Source organism: Lygodium microphyllum, chromosome 20, assembly GCF_053477565.2.
Source record: "Lygodium microphyllum isolate KBCC chromosome 20, Lygodium_microphyllum_v1.1.10, whole genome shotgun sequence".
In the NCBI taxonomy this organism is placed as follows: domain Eukaryota; kingdom Viridiplantae; phylum Streptophyta; class Polypodiopsida; order Schizaeales; family Lygodiaceae; genus Lygodium; species Lygodium microphyllum.
In genome coordinates this window covers 128,512,027-128,536,361 of record NC_141154.1, presented here as the reverse complement: position 1 = coordinate 128,536,361, position 24,335 = coordinate 128,512,027, and positions in this window count along the sequence as shown.

The following is a 24,335-nucleotide window of genomic DNA, read 5'->3' as shown; positions in this document are numbered from 1 at the left end:
AAAGTATCCAAGAACCTTATGAGGGATGGTTTGTCCTTACAGGTCTTGTTGATACCTCTAAGCACCACACTTTGGATATGTCTTCATAGTTCCATAGTCTCCTTGAAACAACACACAATCATTGACACATGTATAGATGATGTTGTAGTCCATGCCAAGCTATTGTAACACCACAATCTTACATTATCATAGGACTCAAGCATCGTATTTCTAGGAGATAATATATAGTACTTTCACAACTTGAAAAAAAATTAGAAGCAGCCTTGAATAGCACACGAAATGTTTTTTATAATAGAGTCAAAAAAGTTAACGGAGCATAGAATATACCTAAATACCTCAGTCACATTCGCATTACTCCACACGTACGTTGCCTCTCGGGGAAATTACTATGTACATATCATCTATATTATGTGCATTTAAGGCCTATTTATAATTATTCTTATTTATAATTTTTTTAAAATAAAAAATAACTATTTTCTACTCAATTTGTAAATAACCCCTTTATATTACACCCTTTGGTATGTAATAAATATATAAAAATTATATTTTAAAAATACATTATTTTGAGCCCACGTAATGCACATGTATATTCATGAGTAACTTACCTAGTCTTTGCATGTACACTTAGTAATGTAAGCAGTGTCTTTAGGTGAGATACTCGGCACCTATCATATAATGATATGGATGCTTCCTCTCTTAGTGGATCATATGATTCGACATCTATGGGCATTAATGCATCGATCATTGCCTCCATCTCAGGCTCCAAGATTGGAGAATGGTTTGAAAGGCCAACAATCTCCTCTAGTATCAAGGGTCTAGTGTACATCATACCCTCTAATTGGTGTATTAGCTTAGGCACTCCATCAATTGCATGTCCACAAACTCTTCTAATGTGCCACAATAGGTACATTCTTTGGGATGAAGCATCACCTCTTTATACAAATTTCATGGGTATATCTAATATTTTTGTATATGATATTCAATTACTTTATGAATGTAAGGCATAATTGATACACATTTTTTTTACTATTTTCTCAAAGTCTAAGTTTTCTTGGTAAATTATCTCTGATTGAGACTCGCCAAAGCATCGTACATGTTCTATGGACAAGTGACACTTTCATCTAATTGTCAGTTTGTATTGAGTGCAAACATACAAGACATGTTGATTAAGATATGCCTCACAATCTTGGACATCACAACTATCATCATTCTCCATTTGGTCTATGTTATGAAAAACAATATGTTTTCTTTTCCCTCATTGATGATCTTCCTCTATTTTAATCTCTACTCCTCTTTCTCTCCCTTTCCCTTTATTTGTTTGCATCCCTCCATCTCTCTTTGTCCAATCATTTTCTATCCTTGTCTCTCTCTCTTTATCTATCCCCCTCTCTATTTCTCTCCCTACCCCTCTTTCTCTCTCTCTTTCTTTTCCTTTTTTTATTTGCCTCCCTTCATCCTTCTTTATTTTTCTCTCACACCCATCTTTCTCTTTTTTTATTTGCCTCCCTTCATCCTTCTTTTTTTCTCTCCCCCTCTCTCTTATAAAACATGGACATTGAAAGATCCCCATCTTCCCTTTCCACTCTCACTTCTTCTCTCTTTTCCTTTGCATCCCTTCTTCTCTATATTTCTTTCTCTCTTTTCCTCTCCACTCTCACTCAACACTGTCGGAGGGGTTTTTGTCAAAAGGTTATATCTACCGAGGATCAGAGATAGAAGGAAGTAGAGATAGGAGATGGAAGAGAAGAAAAAGAATAGACAAGAGGTAAACATAACAAAGACAAAGCACAATGAATCCAATCAATATTATTGATAGAACCTGGAATCCTTTGTCTAGCACTACTCAAAAGTAATCTTCATACATTAGATCTCCTGGAGCTCCCTCGTAGACCAAAAACGTGGATCAAAATAACAGCCTCCTCTCTACTGCTCGGAACCCAAATTTGATGGCTTCGTTGGCTTTGAAAGGGGGTAAAACAATAGGACACCTGGTTTGGAATCTCTCAGTTCACTCCTTCTTCTTCTTCTAGTTCAAAGTGCAGTTTTCAACTTGTCAACTGCAATCGCGACGCACACGATTTCACCCATCTTTCTTTTTTATGAAAAATCCAAAACTCGCTAAAAAAAAACTTTTTTTTTACATGCCATTCTAATCTAGAAGCTTTTCTAAATTTTTTGGAATTCTACAATAAATAATATAAAAAATATGCTAAAATTGTCCAAAAATCTAGTATTTTTGAACCATTCATGCCACTCACACTAGTACTAATGACTTAGATCACATTGACTCTCTTGATCAATAAGAAAGTCAGATGATGATACACTCTAGAGTTTCACACCATGTCCGCGTAGTGGCATGACATCTACCCCCTCTAAATTTGCACATTCTCTAATATGTGCTAAAGTCCTAGTTGTCTTCAAATTTTGAGTCCTCCTCATCCTCTACAACCATATCCTTTGCTTTTTCATCTTCCATATCTTCCTGGCTAGTGGAGCCCCAAGAGGAATACCAAGGAAAAGGGGATTCTACTGCAAGAAAATCTATTTTATAACATCAACAAGCTTTTATTTCATTCTTTTGATGACCAAAACAAAGAAAATAACAATTCTTCACATAGCATCATAGTAGATATCTCCCACGGATTTGATAGAATCAACCATAATATTCAACATCTTCATAGAATCCATCAATAGAATAATGAACATAAAAGAATACACCATTTTTGAATGGAAATCAATCACATAGTATTCATCTTCAATGTCTTCATAGTTTTCTCTCTCAATCTTTCATATACAGATACACTGTTTTAATAGAATTGGCTATCTCTGGCTCTCTCTCTCTCTCTCTCTCTCTCTCTCTCTCTCTCTCTCTCTCTCTCTCAATAGTACACATCTCCTCACTACAGTACTCTAGAATGGCACTTAATAATCCTTCTTAGGTTGTGGATGCACCTCCCAAGAGGTATGTCTGATGTGAAGCTGAGGCACTAGAGCCACTACAATGTCTCTTCATAGCTCACTACTGTCACTGTCACTTCAGTCTTTTCTTCAGTCTTCAGCAACTGCTTCTTCCATTTGTTTTAGCTATTTTCAACTTAGATTCATCCTTTCAAAAAGTTAGAAAACTTTTCCAAAGTCACACATACATTCTACAGAACACTTACGGAAGATCTACAGAATAGCACAGAACAGGAACAGAGCAAATACAGAACAGATACAGAGCAGAGGCAGAGGCTCTACAGAAGGTTTACAGAGGGTTATAGAAGGTCATCAAAGAACAGTAGATCCTTATAACTCATACTAAAACCATTTCAAACTATCAAAAACTATTCAATAAGCTTCCAAAATATTTCAACCTTCATCAATCATTAATCCATGCTTCATACAAAAGAAAATCAGAATAAAATAGAAGCTATACAGAAGGTATCAGAATCAATCAAAACCTCAACAGAACCTATTAGATCATCAGAGAGCTTCATATTTCTACTAAAAATCATCATAACCTTCCAAAACATAATCAATATCATCCAAAACACTCTCAAACACTTCCATTAACAACCATACATCACTTTAAATCCATAAAAAATCAATCATTCAGACCTCAAAAACAACAAAAAATCAATCAAAAATTTATTCTTTTTCCACTCTCAACATATCCCCACACTTAGAAAGGAAGCGTCCTCGCGACCTAAGGAAAAGAAGAATATAAGTTCACTAAAGAGCTCAATTTAATCTTCTTCAGTGTCTTCAACAATCACTCCAAACCACGATCCCAACTTACCACCTGTATCTCTAGAAAAGAATACTACTAAATAAAAACTTCTTTATTCATTCACACATCTAATAAACAATAAAAAGTCATAACAAATGTGTAAAGGATATAAGAGGTTCTTCAACTTTCCATCGTAGGCTTTCCATCCATCATCACCATCAATAGTTGAAAAGAGAGCTCTTAAACAAATTATTCAACCAGCACGAACTTATCACATAAAATTAACCCACAGCACAAACACTAAACACAACCATCTGAATGAGACCTCCAAAAAGAGAGATATATATCATTAAGAATCATCCAAAATACATTGCAAAGGTATCAATGAAGATGGTCCCTTTTGAAGGCTTGGTGATTACGAAAACAATCCATGGATAAGGACTCATCCACAAATGTGTTGGGAGGATTTTGAAAGAACTGAAGGCAGCACATCCTTTCTAGCAAAACAAGGTATCTGCTAGGTAGACAAAGGGCATGAAAATATAGGACATCCAACTATTGGGAATCAATGTTCACATTGACATTCATACAAAGCTTTGGAATGGCCTTTTAATCGTTATGGGAATGCCTGTGCATATATGCTAGATACCAAGCAAAATGAGATGTCAATCTCACTGAAGGATCTAGAGATTGTGAATATTGTTGAGAAAAATGAAGGTAATTCTGGTATGCTTGACTAGCAATTGTCCAATCCCGTAGAATTAATGGCCAATTAATTTGTGGTCCCGTGAGTGAATTAGGTGAGCTCCATCCTCTTCTTCTCGGAATCTGCATATCAAATCCTTCGTACCCACTAACCAATTGAGGGGGTTGAGAGATAGAAGTGGCAAGAGATGGAAGTGGAATAAGTAAAAGGGGACGAAGAGATGGGTAGGCAAAATCATAAAATGAGAAATAAGCTAAAGAAGGAGTGGATGAAAATTTAAGCGAATCAGTTAGGAAAGGTGTCAATTGATAAGCAGGAAAAGTAGAAGGTATATGGATAGATGGAGAAGGGCATGGCGGAGAAGGGGAAAAGAATTGATCTTCAATGAAAGAACAATAGGTAAAAATTGGAATTTGAGGAAAACCCTGAGGTTGAAAAAGGATAGGTAAGATAGCAACTAAGTTGGATTTATAAAGGGAAAAATAAGCATCATAGCGATGGGCCATTTGTTGATAGTATAATAAGCTAGGAATAGAGAGACCTAAAACAGATCGTCGATGGTAGGCATTAAAGAAGGATGAATCAAATGGATGGTTTTTGGAAAGATAAGCTAGGAGATCCACCCTCAGTTGGTTAGTGCTCTGTACATAAGTAGAAGCTGTATTCTGGCGTTGGTTCAGGACTACAGAATCAATCATTGAATGCCATGAAGTGTCAGAGCAAGTAACCACTTTAGAAGAATAGCACTGGAACATGTCATCTATCCTCAACTCCAAATAGTTGACATATAAGGTATCTTGTAAGACCACATCCTCCACATACCAAGCCAGATCTACATCATCTGAAATTAACAGATCACCTCGTAGATACATATAAGACAGCAACATAGTATCTGTCATCACAGAATCTTCAAAGACCATACGGACAACTTCTGTCACAGCAAATCAGAAGACCAAGCTCCACTCCAACCATCCTCTGGAAGAGAGAGATTCATCATTGAGAGCTTCATATAGAAGGCCAACTTCTGTAACTGATAGTGGATAAAAAAAGAATGGTCCGGAGGAACATACTCCTGAAATTGCTCAAATGTAGACCATAATAAATCCATCCTGGACTGCAATCTTTTCACTTTATCTTGAAACAACAGACATAATATGGCATGTCTCTAGAGAAGTGCCAAGTCCTACTGAGATATAGAAGGAATCATAGGAACATTGGGGCTTGGAGGAATAGACCGTGACTGTGCCAATTGGTCTTGTAACTGCTTAATCTAAGAAGCTTGGGATTCCAATGTATGGTGAGCAGTCTGCAAAGCTGACAGTTTCATATCTAAAAGATTCTGAAAATCTTGAGCTTCTTTGTACATTTTCTCTTTCTCTTCCGAAACTCTAGTGACCTCTGACTGAGCTTCTACTAATTGAATTTTCAAAGAAGATATTTATTCTCTCTAGGTCTCAATCATTTGTGTCTGCTGCCCCATCTGCTTAAACAGATCAGCAAGAGTGTCTTTGGCAGAGGCTAACTCTGTGGTTGCCTTAGGCAATTGGTCTTTGGATTGCATCAATTCTTCATAGAAAGAAGCATATAACTATTGAACACAAGCTGCCAACAACTGAGAGTTCGATAGAACTCTAGATATCATTACAAAGGAAAGGAATGGCATCCCTTGACACTAAATTGTTCAGTGAAGGAACTGATATTTCCAAAGAACCCTCTCGATGTGCCTTGAATAAATTGTTACATGTGAGGTAGACAGGGAGGTTACTTCCAGAGGTAGTAGAAACTGTTACTAAAGGAATGATTGGTGGAACTTTATCTGCTACACGCTTCAAGCGCTTCCGCTGAATGACCAATGGAGGAGGGGAATCAAGATCCTCTATGTCAATGGGTTCTGAATCTTCTGAAGGTGGAGGGGGAGGAACTTTTTCAGATGGAGGAGGGGAAAGCACACCCGTCTTAAGGCTTGAATATGTCAAGAAAACATATAAATATGAACCATAAGTGACATTTGTAACATTCCCTCTGGTCACTTTGACAAAATGTTGGTCCATCTTCGTAAAAAGGTACGTACTCCAGTCAACGGCAACCCCTTTTAACACTATCCTAGAAGCTGTGTGAATAGCTCCTTGGACAAATAGTGGGATGGTGTCTTGGCAGGCATGAACTTGTCTTGGAGAAATTGGCAGACTAGCTTCCAAAGAGGATCGGTAATCATTGCAAAAGACACTCCTGAAGTGTTAATCACTTTCTTGACATCAAGGACCTCTTTGGTCTGCTTTTGTAACAGCTTGAGAATCTCGTCATTTGATAATAACTGGCTGGCTGTAACAAAGGGTTCTCCTTTGTAGGGAAGAGACAAAGCCTTCCCTAACCCTCTAGGTGTCAAAACCATGGAAGTACCATGAACCAAGCCCGATTTCTTACTGTATGACGCAAGAAACTCATCACACAGGGATGGATCGTCTGGAATCAAAGGAAGTGAAGCAGCCACAAAAGTTGCAAGGCTTGCTCTCACGATAGGCTCAAAAGTCAATAGGAAAGAATAATCCGTACTGATTAATGGGACATATTGAACAAGAGGAGGAGCTTGAGGTGCCATTCAGATGGAATATACACACACCACAAACACAGATAATCACAAGGAATGCCTGCAAAACAACAAAATAGCTATAAAAAAGAAATCGATCAAAAGAAGCACACACAGACGTAACTAACCAATTGAGCACCCCAAACAACACACATTCTAGAAAAAATTTGGCATGACCCCTACACATATGTGACCGAAAGCTTCATGCGATGCAACAAACAGGCACCCAAGACCCCGTATCAGGCAAAAAAAGAAAAAAACTACAACCCACACCCGTAATCGTATCACACAATCAAACCATAATACTTCAAAAACTTAATCATGACATAACCAGGCGCACTGAGTAGTCCCAAATGCAAGGAATCTAATCAAAAAAGCAAAAACTACTGATTGGAAAAAATAAAGCACCTTAGTTTTTTTAAAAAATTAAATAAATACCAAAGCGATATTAGGGGAATCACATTTGGTTTAATTAATATTGATTAGTGTATGGGTGAGATTGTTATTTGATTTTTTATAAAAAATAAAATTATAATTTATGTGTATTTGTATTTTGTATTTTATTTTGTTTTATTTTATTTTTAAAATATATATTTTTTATTTTTGAAATATTCCAAAATTAATCAACAACATTAAGAGAATTTTTTGTGACTTTTTTTAATTTAATTTTGATTTTTAGGGATTTTAAATAATTTTTTCTCAATTTTTAGTAACTTTTAAAAGGATTTTAAATCTTGTTAATTTTTTTGCAATAAATTTTCTATATTATAATCAACAAAATGAGCCAAAAATTTACCCAGTTTAAAAATTACTTTTTAAGTAATTTTTATTTTTTTAATTGAATTTTTATGAAATTTTAAATATATTTTTCTCGGGTTTGTGGAAAATCAAAAGAGATACCCGGCTGCGTGTGAATAGTTATGTGTGCTCGGGGATGGCACGGACCATCGCACAGAAAAGACCCAACGCGCATCCTCACGCGTGAACACCTGTTGGCCACACCCATACACGTGCGCGCGTTGCATGTGAAGGGTAGGAGGAGAGTGGAGAAGGGGCAGGAATGGGGGCTAAAACGGGGGAAAACTGTGGTTAGGGAAGGGTAGTGAATTAGGTGAGTTAAGAAAATTAAGTTAAGTTAATTAGGTTATGAGGGTAATTAAGTTAATTAAGGCAGGTAGGTTAATTAGGTGGATTAAGTGAATTAAGTTAATTAGGGAAATTAGGTTGAGTAAGTTAGGTAGTTTAATTAAGTTGATTAAGTTAGGGGAATTAAGTTAATTAGGGGAATTAGGTTGAGTAAGTTATGTAGTTTAATTAAGTTGATTAAGTTAGGGGGATTAAGTTGATTAAGTGAGGGTGATTAAGGTGATTAAGAAAGTTAAGTAAGTTGATTACGATAGTTAATTAAGTTGATTAATCAAAGAAGCTAACCAGGAGAAAGAGGGGGAAGACGGCGGCCTGCGGCGGCAGGAGGGGAGGAGGAGGAGAGGGAGGCGGCGGAAGCCTGATGGAAGAGGCGACACTACAACAGAAACGAGGCATAGACGCGCAAAGTCGGGCGCATCTATCATTGCGTCTATATGTGCGTGTAAAAGAGCGTGTAAATAGACGCGAATTTGGTGTCTATATATCGGCGTAAATAGACGCTAATATAGACGCGCCTTCAGACGCATAATTTTCTAACCACCTGAAATTGGACCTAATATAATAAAAAAATCAGAGTTAATAATTATTTAACCACCTGAAATTGATTCTTGAGTATGCACGTGTGCACATGATAAAAAGCATAGAATTAAGAATACACATTGAATCATTGAATAAAAAAACCAGAGTTAATAATTATTTTTGCATTGCTCTCTAATGAATGGCAGTTCCTCTAATTAACAAGCTAGATATAAGTAATTAGCGGCAAGCGACAGAAACCTTATTATACAATTAGTAGCAAGCATTGCAATATGTATCTCGCAATTTCTCTACTTAAAGATGATTAAAAATACTTCCTTTTTATTATGGAAAAATCAATTTAGCTTTAAACTTGACTATTGATTATTGAGTATGCACGTGTGCGCATGATAAAAACCATAGAATTAAGAATACACATTGAATCATTAAGTAAATTAAGTATGTTACAGTGAATGATCCATCTCATCTTCAATGAGATCAGCTCTTGCTAAACTATCTACTTCTAGGTCTATGTTACCAAGAGGTAACGAAACAAATAAGTCTATCCCACTATCAGATGTGTTGCTATATTGCTCAATAACTTCATCAATATCATCGACAATCACATTATTTTCTTCTTCTACGTTTCCTTGAACATCCTCGCGAGGTTCATCTTGTACTATATCACGCATATCATCCATTATGGTGTCATCATGTACATCATCATTAATTGTTGGATTGTCATCTGTTATCTCTATGTCGGTAATATTACCATATGTTGGTTTTGAACGATTAGATATAGGGATGACATACCACCATCGGTTATTGTTTACCATTGGATGATACACAACCTATATTTGAAAAACAAAAGTAAGAAACTTAAATACTTATTATATTGTGTATATGTATCACATGTATACATATAAAAAAATTAGCTTTTGCATATATACCCGCTCGCATTGTTGAGGTAGTACTAATGTGTCATTCTTGTTTTGGTGAAATTTTGTAGAGTCAATGATTACAAATCCACTTGGATGACGTCTAATTGTGCAATAAAATATAACTTATAGAAACAAATTAATTGATAGTATGTCTCACCTTTGATAAGCAACCTCGTGCATATTCCCACTCTTCTTGAGATATATTAATTTCCTCTTTTTCCATTCTCTCCATTTCCTTATGTAACCAATCTATATCAATATGACGTGGGAGCGCATTTAGATGATTTGGAAATGAGACATTACATCCATATCTAGTGCAAAATGCTTGTCTTTCGCTTTTTCTTCTTGCCCTTGCTTCATTATATAGTGTCGCCCATTTGCTCATTACATCACTATTGAGCACACAAAAACTATTTAACTTACGAAGTTCTTCTTTTGTTAGCACTTTACTCATTCCTTTTCGTTGAGGTATTATAGAGGTCATCCTCAAGTCTTCATCATCTTTCCATAGTCGTGGTTAAGAGGGGTCCACTTCAGCAAGATATTCAGAGATATAAACAAGGGATGATTGCACTAACCAACCCTCAGCCATGCTTCCCTTAGGCCGCGCTTTTTATCTCACAAAATCTTTCAAGGTTTTCATGAAGTGCTCAAGAAAAAACATCCACCTTGCATGAACTGCCCCACAAAGTGCGATCTCATCAATCAAATGTACGAGTAAATGTAATTGAGTAGTCAAAATGGATCGAGGAAAAATTTCCTCCACCAAACAAACCACCTCAACAAATAATACTTGAGCATCTTGCAATGTGTTTAGATCAATTTCCTTCGAGCTCACGTATCTGTCAGGATGTATTTGAGAATTGTTTATTTTTGTGTAGAAATTCAAAGATATATAATAAAAAATACAATGTATACACACCTCACAAGCTCTCCCATCTTGTAAATGATATCATGTACATCTTTGGATACACAATGGGATATGCTAGTAGGAAGTACGAACTGAATGTAAACAATATTCATAGATCAAATGATTAGTTGAGGAAAAAGTCATCATACCCCAAAGTTTACACATAGTTACTCCACTAATTACTATATTCATGGTTAGAGATACCCTTACTTGAATCATTTTGTGCCAATCGTGAGACTTCAAACCAGATAGTTGGTTCACACCTCTTTTCTTTTTCTTTATGAAGGCTCCCTTGAGACATCTCATACATCTTGTGGGTGTTCGAAAGCTACATATTTGTTCCTTCACTATTTTTTTCTCGTTCTTTGACAACATCCAAGGTGCATGGGGTAGCTCAATCTTTCCTGTGGGTCCAATGCGCCAGGCTCATCTCATGCGACCAATGTTACGTAAATCCTCCCTTAGATTGACTAAATCACGAGCCCCTATCAAGTGATCCCATAATGTAGATATAACATTTTTGAATATGTGCATGGGGTCCAACAGGTAATTGATCTTGAGTTCAATCTAGTACGAAAGATAAAAAATATAGAGAACCTAACAAACAAACAATATATTATGTAAACAATTCATTATGCTAAATACTTTAAAGTCAATCGAGAGAAATGAACTTCTTATCGACTTATGCCAAGTGGAGGGTAGCTATCGCCATTAATCCATCTCTCCTTCCAATCTTGAATGGTTAGAGATTGTGGAGTCATTCCATTAGTAGGGAGAACATATTTGGGATGGTCAATAGGAAGAAATCGATGATGATTGTCGTAGATAACCTTCTTTAAACGTGCTGGCCTAGAGGAAACTAGAGAGGGACCGCAAATAGGACATGCATGATATCCTGATGTAGTTAAACCTGAACAAACAAGTGAATTAATAAAATACAATTGATTCAAGTCTTGAATTTCAAATATAGAGTTATATACATGTACATGAACACTCTCCGTATCCTGGAAAGTCATGCATGGTCCACAACAACATGGCCTTCAATGTGAAATCTTTAGAAGATGCAGATGCGCTTGTATCTTGCGCCTCAATACCTTCCCATAACATTTCTAACTCTTCAATCAAAGGCTCTAAGAAAACGTCCATGTTTTTTACCTTGTGCTTTCCAAGAATCAGAAGGGACAACATTACATGTCCCTTTTTAATTGCCATGGATGGAGAAATATTATAGTTCACCAATACCACTACCCATACACTGTATGATGTGCTTTTGATGCCAAATGGATTGATTCTATCCATACCTAAACCAAATCTTAAATTTCTTGGCTCTTCTTTGAAAACATGCCACAAATTATCTATATGTTGCCATGTCGGTGTGTCTGCAGAGATTCTCCATTTTCCATCACTTGAACTATGACTAGCATGCCATGACATGAGCTTTCTAATAGACTTACACTTGAACATAAGTTTTATACGTGGAACAATCGAAAAATGTCGCAAAACCTTACAAGGCACATCCATTGACTTCATCTCCACTTCGTATCTTCATTCGCCACAAACAGGACACTCTCGCGTGAACTCATGAATCCCATGAAATAAGACACAATCATTGACACATGCATGGATCTTGACATAATCGAGGCCTCCCAGAGACGTCAAGTAATGTCTTGCTTGCTCTCTCTTAGTTGGCAATTTGTTTCCTTTTGGAAGCATTTGTGATAACAACCTACATATATTTTTAAAAGTGAGTTAAAAAACCACCAACATATATTTCTGTCTGATTTTAAAATAGAACAATTAATATTATGATTCATAAGCCAAACTGAATTGATACCTACTTCAATAACGCATCCAAACTGACATTACTCCATCCATAAATTGTTTGCAAGTTAAGTATCTCAAGGGACACACGAAGAACGGAGTATGTTCAACCTTCATATAACGGAGTAGATAATGCTACGTATAGTGGATCATCTAGATTCGTAGAGTGACCTTCTCCCTGAACCGATTGCGAAAATAGATGGTGTACCATGTTGTCCAAAATCTCATCCTCTACGACTTAATGGGGCATTTCATGAGGGCTACTATCATGGTCGTCAATCTCCACTCTTCTTGAAGACTCAGCCTCCTCGCGTCGACATTTTGTAGCCTCTCGATGCCCGGGAGGGAGCATCTGAGGATGTGGCATCGCATCCTGCTCAACCACAAAAGGGAGTTTCATGTATGTTGATATATATTGAGTAACATTGACTAGCAATCTTAGTGTTTAAAAAAAACAATGAATGCCAATGATTTTTCTCGGTCCCATTCTACATACATGCTGAGGTGTGACATTGCAACTTGACATGCTCGAAAAATACACCCTCGACAATGATCACACATGCATTTAATTTTTCGTCGTAGCCATGCGTCTCAATTATGAAGACGTAATGTTTCATCCTCACTTGAAGATGTGCTCGTTGACTCATCAGCATGCACCGCACCAGGTGATGACGACGATGTGATTAAACCTAATTCATGACAACATCAAAATATTTGTCATTCATATGTTTACATAAAAACTTCAAGTTGGTGTATTAATTATTCTAATATCTCAATTTTAAATACACAAAACTCATCATAAATACATTAAAAGGGGAGGTGGCGAGCGATCACCCTCACCAGTAGATCACGTAGAGGAGCCAGTACGCCAGTACTATAGAGTTACACATACTGGTGGCATCTTCCATGATGATGAAGGAAGGGATGTAATGGCGTACATGAGGAGCGTCGTGCATGCGACGTATAAAGATTGTTTCGTCTACTTCAAAAATCAGAAAAGCAGCTTGTGGCAGGAGGTATTGAGGACAGTCCATAGGAGGTACCCAAATCCAGAGGGTCAGTGATTCTCGGATGATTGGGGATGCACAAAAGTGAGGGATTTGCTTCACAACAAAAGATCCCACCTCATGACACGCGCTAGAGACTCACTGCGGAGACAGGAGGAGGGGCGTGGAGCCTTTAGCCAACCATCTATGTGCCACCGCATAGAGTGGAAGAAAGCCAAGAAGAAAGCAGCAGAGAAAGTGAAGAGTCGCCAGCACGCAGAGGCTTGATGCATCCAAATGGAAACCATGGGATCGTCGCATTACGGATCGGGCGGTAGAGAGTCGTGGAGGCAGAGTTTGTAAGTATATTTTGATTTCTAGTTTTTTAAAATTTATATTTCTTTCAATTCTTTATATAATTTATTCTAATACATTATGTCTCATAATTGTTTGTATATATCATAATTGTTTTGCAGACTACTATCGTTGGTAGGATACCTACTCCTAGAGAGGTAGGTTACCATCGAGGCCATAATCGCATAGCCACATGGCTTCACTTTTATGAGGAGGGTCTCATCACTGAGAACCAATACAACCGGGCTATGAGGATTCGACAGCTAGAGGAGGTATGTTTTTCTTACTTTCCTATTAAAAGTATAGCTAATTATAACTTTTTCTCCACCATGTGTACATAAGCAACCTTGATCTTTTGTGTGTGTAGGCGAACCCGGATGTGGAGCATAGCGAGGAGGGGGATAGCGACGCTAGTAGCCATGGTAGTGCTAGCAAAGATGTTTCTTCTTCAGATTCATAGAGAAGCACCATACCTCCTCTATGGCCTTGTTTTCTTGTATATGTATTATCCATCTTTGAGCCTACTGCTTGCGGCCACGCTTTAGGTCGCAAGCACTTAAACTCCCCATGTAAATGCTTTTGATCTATAATGAATACATTGACTTTTATTTTCAATTCTCGTGCTTTTAGATCCATTGTCTTTTTCCCAAATGCACAATTTGATGTATGGGAGGAGGAAAAAAAAACCAGAGAACATGTGGTTGCTTTCCAGTTCTGTTTTGCGCATCTATCCGCACATCTAAATTGCAGAAAACGCGCATTTATAAGCGCGTCTAAAATGCAGAGTACACACGCTTATACACGTGCTACATAATTAAAATTTAAAAAAGAAATTAAATATTTTTTTAAAAAAAGAAGATTTTTTGTTTTCCATTTGCGTCTATGGACGCTTGTAAAAATGCGTCTACACGCGTGTCTATATGGCCGTCTAATTTGCCAGGTAGATGCGTTGGTAGACGTACAAAATAAATTAAATAAATAACAATTTTGGTTTTTTTATACGCTTGTATTCAGGCGTGTATATGTGCGTCTGTTGCGCGTCTATTTCTGCATGTAAATTCCTTAATACATGCGATTATAGATGCGAATTTGTAGACGTGCAAATAGACGGGTGGGTAGACGCACCCGTAAGATTTTCTCTATATTCAAAAATTGTGTCTAAAAGTGCGTCTAAGAGGCCTTTTTGTTGTAGTGCGGGGGAAAGGAGGAGCAGAGAGGCAGCAGAAGCGGCATGGCGGGAGAGAGGAGGAAGGGCCATCGAGGAGGGAGGCGGCAGAAGCGGCGTAGTGGGGGAGAGGAGGAAGGGCTGTTGAGGAGGGAGGGAAGGAGGGGCCGTCGAGGAGGGAGGGAGGAAGAGGGAGGACGGCGAGGAGGGCGTTGGGGAAGGGGATGCGAAGGAGAGAGGAGAAGGAGGAGGATTCGGCAGCGACAAGGCGAGGACGGGGAGGTCAACGTCAAAGGTTGGAAAGGTCACGTTGAAGCGAGGAGGGGGAGGTCAGCGTCGAAGCGAGGAGGAGGTTGCGCCGAGGCAACGACATGTAAGTCATTTCATTTTTTTTTCTCTCTTTTTTTCTTTTTTTTAAAAATGATTAGGGTTTTTTTTGTTTTCTTTTGCTGTTGTTTTTGTTTTATTTTTTAAAAAAAAATTATTAGGAATGTTTATTTTTATTTTTATTTTTGTTATTGTTGTGTGTTGTTTTTTTAAAAAAATAAAAATTGGTTATGGTTGTTAAAAATGAGCGCACCCCGTCCCGTGCGCATGCGCGAGGCGGAAGTAAAAGAATTTAAATCGGCTAGATCAAATAAGGTGGGTATGGCGATACGCGAGCCACAGAGGCCATGGGGGCGTCCCGAGGCACTTAAAACCAACAATAGACGCGTTCACGCGCGACACAAGAAACACGACCACCCGGCAAAAAGAAAGAAAAATTAATAAAATCCAAACCACACGTCGGATTAAAAAAACTGTAAAAAGAAAAAATGTGACGGGAGACGAGGGAAAGATGATAGAAAAATGTGACGCAATTCCGAGGTAAAATAAAGGTGTTCACATTGGAAAAACACAAAAAATAGACTTGAAAATACATATGTGTTAATATCGAGAAATCCGCTCATCGGAATGAAGTGAAAAAAGAATGAAAAATGTGCAAAATAATGTGTCCAACAACCCTATCATGGAAAAGTAAAATTTCGATCGAGATAGGACGTGTTCACATGGAAAAAATCCCAAAAACGAACCCGAAAATGGACTTGGAAATTAATACGGGAAGAAACAATTGCCGGAACAAAGTGCCATAATCAAGAAAAATGTCTGGGGGAAAGGGGATTCACAGGGATGGCACATTAAAACTCACTTTGGGTGGAGAGAGGAGGAATTCACATGCAAAAAACTCAGAAAAGACACACGAAAACACATGGAAAAATTAATAACTAAAAATCCAGCAGTCGGAAGAGGGAGGAGAAAAAAGGAAAAAGTGGGGGAAAGTCTGGCAAGACATGATTGTCAAATGAAACTGGAAGTCCGATGAAAATAGGGCCGGTTCACATGAAAAAATAGGCACGAAAAGGGCCCGAAAACTCGCAAAAAATTAATAGCGGATGAACTGTGCATCGAAATGACAGGGTGTAAGAAGGAAAAATGTCAAGGGAAATGGGTAGGACAAGGCTGGAACATTAGATCAGTGTTTCGAAGCAATAAAAGCACGTTCATATGGAAAACCGTCCAATTTATGGGAATTGCTACAAAAATTAATAACTCAAGAACCAACGATTGGAACAGGGGTTGAAAAAAAGGAAAAATGGGTAGTTCGAAGGGATGAACAGGGAAATAAGGGTGGATGGGGATTCCAATGAACGAAGAATTCGTTCGCATGAAAGAGTGTCAAAACAAAGGACAAAGGGAAATAGAGAAGGAACAACCCCAAGGGAGGAGGGAAAGTGGATGGGTGGGTGATTAAGGTACCCCATCAGGGTAAAATGAAGTCATGGCATAGAGACATGATCATAGTAGGGTATATGCATGGGGGTATGTAACATAGATGCACAGGGACGCGTCCCCACCCTTAAAACCTTAGCAGGAAGGGTAAACCGAACAACAAGGACCTAGTACCACACATAAGACTAACCACGAACGTCCCCTCACTGAAAACATAACCGTCACTGAAAAACAGAAGATGTAGGGTTAGAAAAACTTGGCCCATATTGTCAAGGAGTAATGTTGACTATCGAGGTTGCGTCTTGTATCGTTGTTCGGCTGCAAGAGGTACCAAGGTGTCTTCATAGCACACGTCCTTTGTGGCAGGGACCATGCAACAGCACCCAGGGAGGTAGCTGATTGAAGGAATCGCATGAAATTCGTTGATGACGAGGGATATTGCACTCAACTCATGATCACTCAAATGGAATGAAAGAATAGTCACTCACCCCATTACTAATATCATGCGAGTGAATAATGATGAAACCTAGAGCTCATACCCGGTTTAGGAATCGACAAGGAAATGGTGCAGGGGGAGTATGCCAGGGTGCACAATTGATGGTGCATCAGTGCGTCCAACCCCATCTGGCATAGGTGCAAGTAGGAAGGCCAGGGAGCCTTGCAGTGTAGTGTACAAAATAGAGTGATGTGTCCTGTGCTGATAGCAAAGACCCATCTCGTGGGTGCATAGGGAAACGGGAACTACCTGACTCCAATTGTCATAACGTCCCTCAATCCTCACCTCTCAATACTTGATTGAAGAAACATCCGTCACACTCAGTCCACCCTCTGTCTCATGCTCTGTTGAAAGATACAGAGGGTAGCCCATTCCTGAAACCCATTGATGTAATCCTTGCTGTCACTTGTGTAGAGGTTGCATACCTTGTGTGCTTTTGATGGTGCAATTGTGTATCCCGCCCTATGCCGGCATACAGTGCAAGAAGGAAGGCCAGGGAGCCTTATGGTGCAGTGCACAGTAACAAATCATGCGTTGTGCATTGAGAGGCCCATCCCATGTGTGAAACACTCCGTTCACACATCTCACCTCTCATTTGATTTGAAGGGAAAAACTGGTCACTCACCCCACCTTCTATCTCACTCGCTGTTGAAAGATACAGAGGGCAGCCCATACTCACGTCCCCATCCTATTAGGATAAAATCTCACATAACTCAAGGGATTGGTGATGAAAATCATGTCGGCTATTTTTGTCATCAAGATCTTGAAGACGAGGCGTACCCAGGGAGGCAGCTAACAAATCTCATACTTCAATGATTTGTAAGAAAGATCATCTGTTAGGAAGGACTGATGGACTGATATTGCAGAGACAGAGCGCCAAGGGAGGTGGCTTCAAATTACTCCTGAAAAGGTATAGTTGGTGAGTCAGCTATCCTGAACTGCGGGGTGTTACCATCTTTTCCACAGTCAGCTTCCCACCCAAGGGTGTTTCCACCGTTTCTTGGAACGAGGCGTGTTATGACAGGGAATTTTTTCATTTTCTCCCATAACAGTTTTGTTTGTTTTCTTTTCTTTTATTTTTTTTCTTTTATTTTTTTTTGTGAAGAAAGAGAATGGTAGAAATACCATGTGTCAGGACCAACTTCGCCACTGTTGTTGGATCAGACGAGAAGATAACAAGTTTGGGTTGAGAGGTATCTGTGAGGGGCTATCAGAACAAGACCGCCTCATGATCAAAAGCACGACGACAAGGACAGTGCGACACCCAAAAGGGAGAGGGTAGGTCGATTGTGATTGTCAAGATCCCTAAGGAGGGAAGTACTTCTTCAGACGATAGCCATTGATCAAGAAAGGATCATCAAAGGCATCAATGGTCTGCACCTGAATAGAGCCATTAGGATTGACAACAAGTACCTTGTATGGGCCCATCCACCATTGTTGAAGCTTGCCAAAAAACTTGCCAAATCTCGAATCATAGGCTAGGACAAGATCACCTTCTTCGAACTCCTTGTGCTTGATGAAACTATCATGATAGGCCTTGCATTGCGCTTGAGTGGTTTCCATACACTATAGGGCCATCTGCCATATCTCATCCAAGCATTCCAAGTGCAGGAGGTGGCGTTGCAGTGACTCATCATCTCCCAAGCATTCTTTAACTGCCACTCGCAAAGAGGGCAATTCTAGTTCGATAGGGAAGACGGCTTCTGTACCATACACTAGCTGGAAAGGGGTCTGTCCTGTACCTGCCTTATGGGAGGTTTTGTATGCCCAGAGGGCCTCTGTAAGTCTATTGTCCCAGTCGCGACGATGTGTGGCAATCGTTCTTGTCAGGATCGAGCAAAGGATACGATTGGTGACTTCAACTTGGCCGTTGGCTCTCGGGTAATAGGGAGTGGACTTACGATGGAGGATCTTATACAACTCTGTCAACTCCTCCATGATTTTGTTAAGGAAATGAGTACCTTTGTCACTTACTAGCTAGAGAGGACTACCAAAATGGGTGATAATATTCTCGTACATGAACAAAGCTACGATGGTACCATCATCCTACTTCAGAGCTTTTGCTTCACATCACTTTGTGACATAATCCATACATATTAAGATGTATCTGTTCTGCTTTTGTCTGGTAGGTGGATCAATGGGACCCACAAAATCAATCCCCCACTTTTCAAACGGTTTTAGGGAAAGAATAGGTTGTACTGGCATGGCACTTTTTTTGGTGGGTTTCCCCATTCGTTGACAAGCATCACATCTCTTACAGTAGTCATATGCATCCTTGTGGAGGGTTGGTTCACCAATATCCTGCTAACAAAGCCTTCCTGGTTGTCGCTTCTCCTGTGAAGTGTCCATCACATGGTTCATTATGGCATACTTTCAATATTATGATGATTTCATCCCCTGCAACACATCTTCGCAGCACTTCATCTTTGCCTCTCTTGTACAGTGCACCGCCTAGCAAAGTGTAAGGGGTTGATTCTAATAGAAGCTTCTTCTTCTCATGGCTTGAGATGCCAGGAGGATACTGTTGAGTTGCCAGGAGGTTGGCTATGTTTGCATACCAGGGAGTAATTGTTTCAACTAGAAACAAGGAAGCATCAGGAAGGTCTGGATCATCCTGTTCCTCTTCTGCAGTTTGAGGGATCCGTGATAGATGATCGGCTAGGACATGGGAACGGCTAGGCTTAGTGACCACTTCAAAGTGGAACTCCTGGAATAGGAGAAACCATCTTATCAGTCATCCTTTAACATCTACTTTGTTCATCAGGAAGGACAGGGCTTCATGATCCATGTAGAACTTGAAATGTGTTGACAGTAGATAGTGTCTAAACTTTTCTAGTGCAAACACTATTGCCAAGCACTCAAGCTCTATCACTATGTAGTTCTGTTCCCTATCAGTGACCTTCCGGCTCGCATAATATATTGTTTGATCTAATTTAGAGGGGCCCTTTTGACATAGAACAGCACCTAGCCCTTCAACTATTGCATTTGTGTGCACATGAAACTCCTTCATCCAGTCAAGAGGCTGTAAGATAGGTGCTTGGATAAGGCACTATTTTAGGATATTAAAGGCTTCTTCACACTCATCAATCCAAATGAAATCCGCATCTTTCCTTAGGAGCTTGTGCAGAGGGGCCGCATTGGTTGCAAAATGTGCAATAAATCTTCTATAGTAGCCCACATGGCCAAGAAATCCTCTCAATTGCTTGAGGTTTGTTGGTGTTGTTAAGGCAGCAATCTTCTCAATCTTCACGGAGTCTATTGCAATCCCTTGTGCAGAGACAATATGACTCAGAAGAACTCCCAATGAGATGCCAAAGACACATTTTTCGGGGTTGAGAGAAATCCCATACTCTCAGCATCTATGAAAACATTGCTTCAGGTGTCCCCAGTGCTGACGGATCAAACTGTAGACTCAAAAGTCATCAAGATATACCTCAATGAAATCATGAAGATGATTTTGGAAGGCACCAATCATTACTTATTGGAAGGTGGCAGGAGCATTACAGAGCCCAAATAGCATTACATAAGCATAGGTCCCCCATTCTGTGGTGAAGGTTGTTTTGGATTGGTCCTCTTCTGCGATTTGGACTTGGTTATATCCGTTGAATTCATCCAAGAGGGAATAGAGCTCATGGCTTGCCATTGTGTTGAATAGCTGGTCTGTAAAAGGGATAGGGAAATGATCCTTCTTCGTCTTCGAATTGAGCTTTTGAAAGTCCACACATATTCAAAGTTTTCCGTTCTTCTTGGGTACAACCACAATGGGTGAAACCCATTCACTATTAGCCACAGGATGAATGAACTCAGCTTCAAGAAGTTTCAATAATTCAGCCTTCACTAGAGCAGAATAATTAGGATTCATATGCCTTTGTCTTTGCCTTATAGGTTTGGCATTAGGCTCTAGGTCAATGTGATGTTGGCATACTGTGGGATCAATCCCCTTTAGATCTTTATATGACCAAGCAAACACGTCTAAGTTCTCCTTTAATAGATCTCGTAGGACCACTACTTCTTCTTCTGGAAGATTGAAGCCCACTTTCAGGTGACATTTAGTACCGTCAATATCCAAGAATGTCACTTGTCTTTCACCTTCCACTTCACAGATAAATGTCCCACGGATTGCTTCTGGATAGAGGTTTGACTCTTTCAAGGGAGTAGTGTCATCTTCTGATGTTCCACTAGAACCAGTGTCCTCCTTCTAAACAAATGACTCATTTGTCTGTTGAGATTGCTGGAAGTTTATCATAGCTTTGTTTGCTTCTGTGTGAGTGGTGATTTCTTATGGACTTAGGGATTTATCTTCAGAGGATGCGTCCAGGAATGTCACATAGCACGGACCTTCTAGAGGCCGTGGCTCTAAGGGCTTTGGCTTCTATTGGGGCAGGGGGCATCATCATCATCTTTTCTCTGAACTGAACGGTTAGGGCAATAGGAGCCACTGGTAAACTTAAATTTTATGCCTTTAATCCATTTCTTATGCAGATTCTGTATACTTTGTGGTCCATTGGTCAACCCGAATGGAACCATGGTCATTTCATCCAACACCCTAAGATCTTCGACCTCTAAGGTCTCTGTAGGGACATCAACAAGATCTCAGCTATCAGAGGAAATTCTTCATCTGCACTTTCATATCCTACTTCGTTTTCTTCCTCATCATTTTCATCCTCTTCCTTTGGAGGATCTGTCTCTACTTCTGTAGAGGCTCTGTAGGAGAAGTACAGATCTTCTGCCTCTGCGTCTGCTTGTGTCTCTGGCTTTGCTCTGTATCTGCTCTGTCTCTATTTTGTCTTTGTTACTGTCTCTGCTACTTCCATGTAACAGGGAGAATAGTACATCCATGCTTCTATCTCGCTGTCAGAGGTGATTTCAAAAGTCAATTCTAGTTGAGGCAGGAGGTATTCTCCCATGGACAGGGACTTTGCTTCCCTTGGTAGTTGGCTTACAATGCCCACTGTTAGGGATTGTGCCTTTGTTTTCTTGGGAAAGATCTGTTTAACAGCCTCTTCGTCCCCTGATGTACCATCTATTACTTCATTGGAGAAGTCAGTTATGACTTCGATGGATGTGGATCCATTACCTTTTTGCGATCCATACAATTTCAACACCACTTTGTTAGGTCCTCTACCTAGGGTTAGGGTTCCTTTGAACCAATCCATCCTGGCTCTCACTTCAAAAAGCCAAGGTCTTCCCAACATCATAGGGTATGAGGTCCCATAAGAATTTGGTTTAACCACTAGATAGGTCAGCCTCAGTAATCTTTTCCTACAAGGGTTGTTTTGACGTATGGGAGGATGCCCAACGATTTAATTCTGCTTCGGTCTGCCAATCTGATAAGGCACTATGTAGGTTGAATTCCTTGCAACCCTAAGTCCTTCATTGTCACATCCGTCATTATGTTTACTGATGAACCTCCATCAATCAATGCATCTGAGATAAAGCATCCTTCAATCCATACACTAATCTCTGGTGTTCCAGGATCTAGGAAGGCGTTAGCCACATCTACTTCCTTTACAAGCTCCGGGGCCTTATTGGTCTTAGTAGTCACTGTTGAAGGAACAATCCTTAGTCCATGTCTTCTTGTCAAGATTCTTTTGAATTTCTTTCGGTAGCTAGGAGATAGCATCAACACAACTGTCAGAATGTTAAGTTTTGTTTAAAAGTGTCTAGGTTTTTTACCAAGTCATATTCTTTGATAGAATCCACAGGCTTCTCCAGCCTGTTGGGGAATGGGGCTACACCCATTTTCATCTTTCATTTTTCTCCTAGTAATGGCAGCATCGGCACTTCTTCTGTTTCTGAAAGTGCTTATGTATCTCTATCTCCTGGACCTCTGGTCCTGTCTCTCTGGAACTATCTCTGTGACTCTCTGTGGCACTGCAGTCCTTTGTACTGCATTGTTTTGTCCTATACTACTCTGTCCCTCTATTGGCAGGTTGAACTTCACAGTCTTGGCAGGGGAATTATTTTCATTCTAAACAACTAGTTCCTTCTTCTTGGTGCGCGTGACAGCGATAGCTTCCAACTCTACCAAATTGGAGGCAGGCTCTTGTACCTTCTGTTGGCTATCAGTGCCGTTGGCCTTTACAGGAGCTGGACTTGGACAGTCCTTTGCAGTGTGGCCTTCTCCTTTGCATTGGATATATAAGGGCTTGTAATCCACAGATCGTCTAGGGTTTGGAAAATTCAGGGAGATATGACCCTTTTCTCCACACCTGTAGCATTCCACTTCTGATCTCTGACCACTACCAGATTGTCGTCCTCTATAACTTTGAGAGGGAAACCTCCTTGGACCAAAATTAGGATCAAATTCCCTAGGCTTTGGTCCAATATCCTATGTTGTCATTTTGGATTCTAACAAGTTAAATCTTACATTTTCATCTTTTTGTCTTCGTTCATGCATCTCTTTCAGAGAGCAAATATCCTCTGTATGGTTCTTCCACAAACAATAGGATCAGAAGGCCCCATGAATGGTTGGTTTTCAGGTACATTCAGTGGCTAAATGTCCCACTTGATGACACTTTCCACACCATGTATTAGAGTGCATCACATCTCTTCCAGCTCCCGCAGGAGTGGATATATTGGCAGTATTCACCTTCAGCATTTGTAGCTACTCTGTAATCACATCCATAAGCTCTTTCTTGATACTTGCAACTGAGTTGGATAAATAGTCCTTCAAATTTTCACCTCCTGCAGTACTTGTAGTAGGGTTTTGGGAAGCTTCCGTAATTACTGCATACACTGGTTGGGTTGATCCAGAGGGTCCTCTGTTCTAATTTTGATTTAGAGCTCCTGTTGAGACTTGGGGTTGTTGATTCCAGTTGGTAGGGTTCTACTGTTATTGAGTCGCCATTGGAGGAATTGTTTGAGGCCACTGTTGTTGTAGTTGAACCATCATTTGAGGCATTGTCGTCTGTGGTGACCACAGTGGATTAGGTGCATTATACTGCAGCATTGTTTGCATGTGGGGATAGGGGTAGGGAACTGTCCCTTGGACTGCATTTTGTGGGTATACCATTCCTGGCATGGGAGGAGGTAAGACTTCTCTTCCTGGAGTCATTGATAGCCTTGCTTCAACTTCATCATACAATCTTGCACCTTCCACTGCAGCTTGCAGATTGACTGGTCTTCTCAATTCCATGAACTTGCAAACTTCTGGTTGTAGGCCTATGAGAAACACTCCTTTCTGGATGCCTTCGTCCAAATGATGGTTAGTCCATCTCTTCAA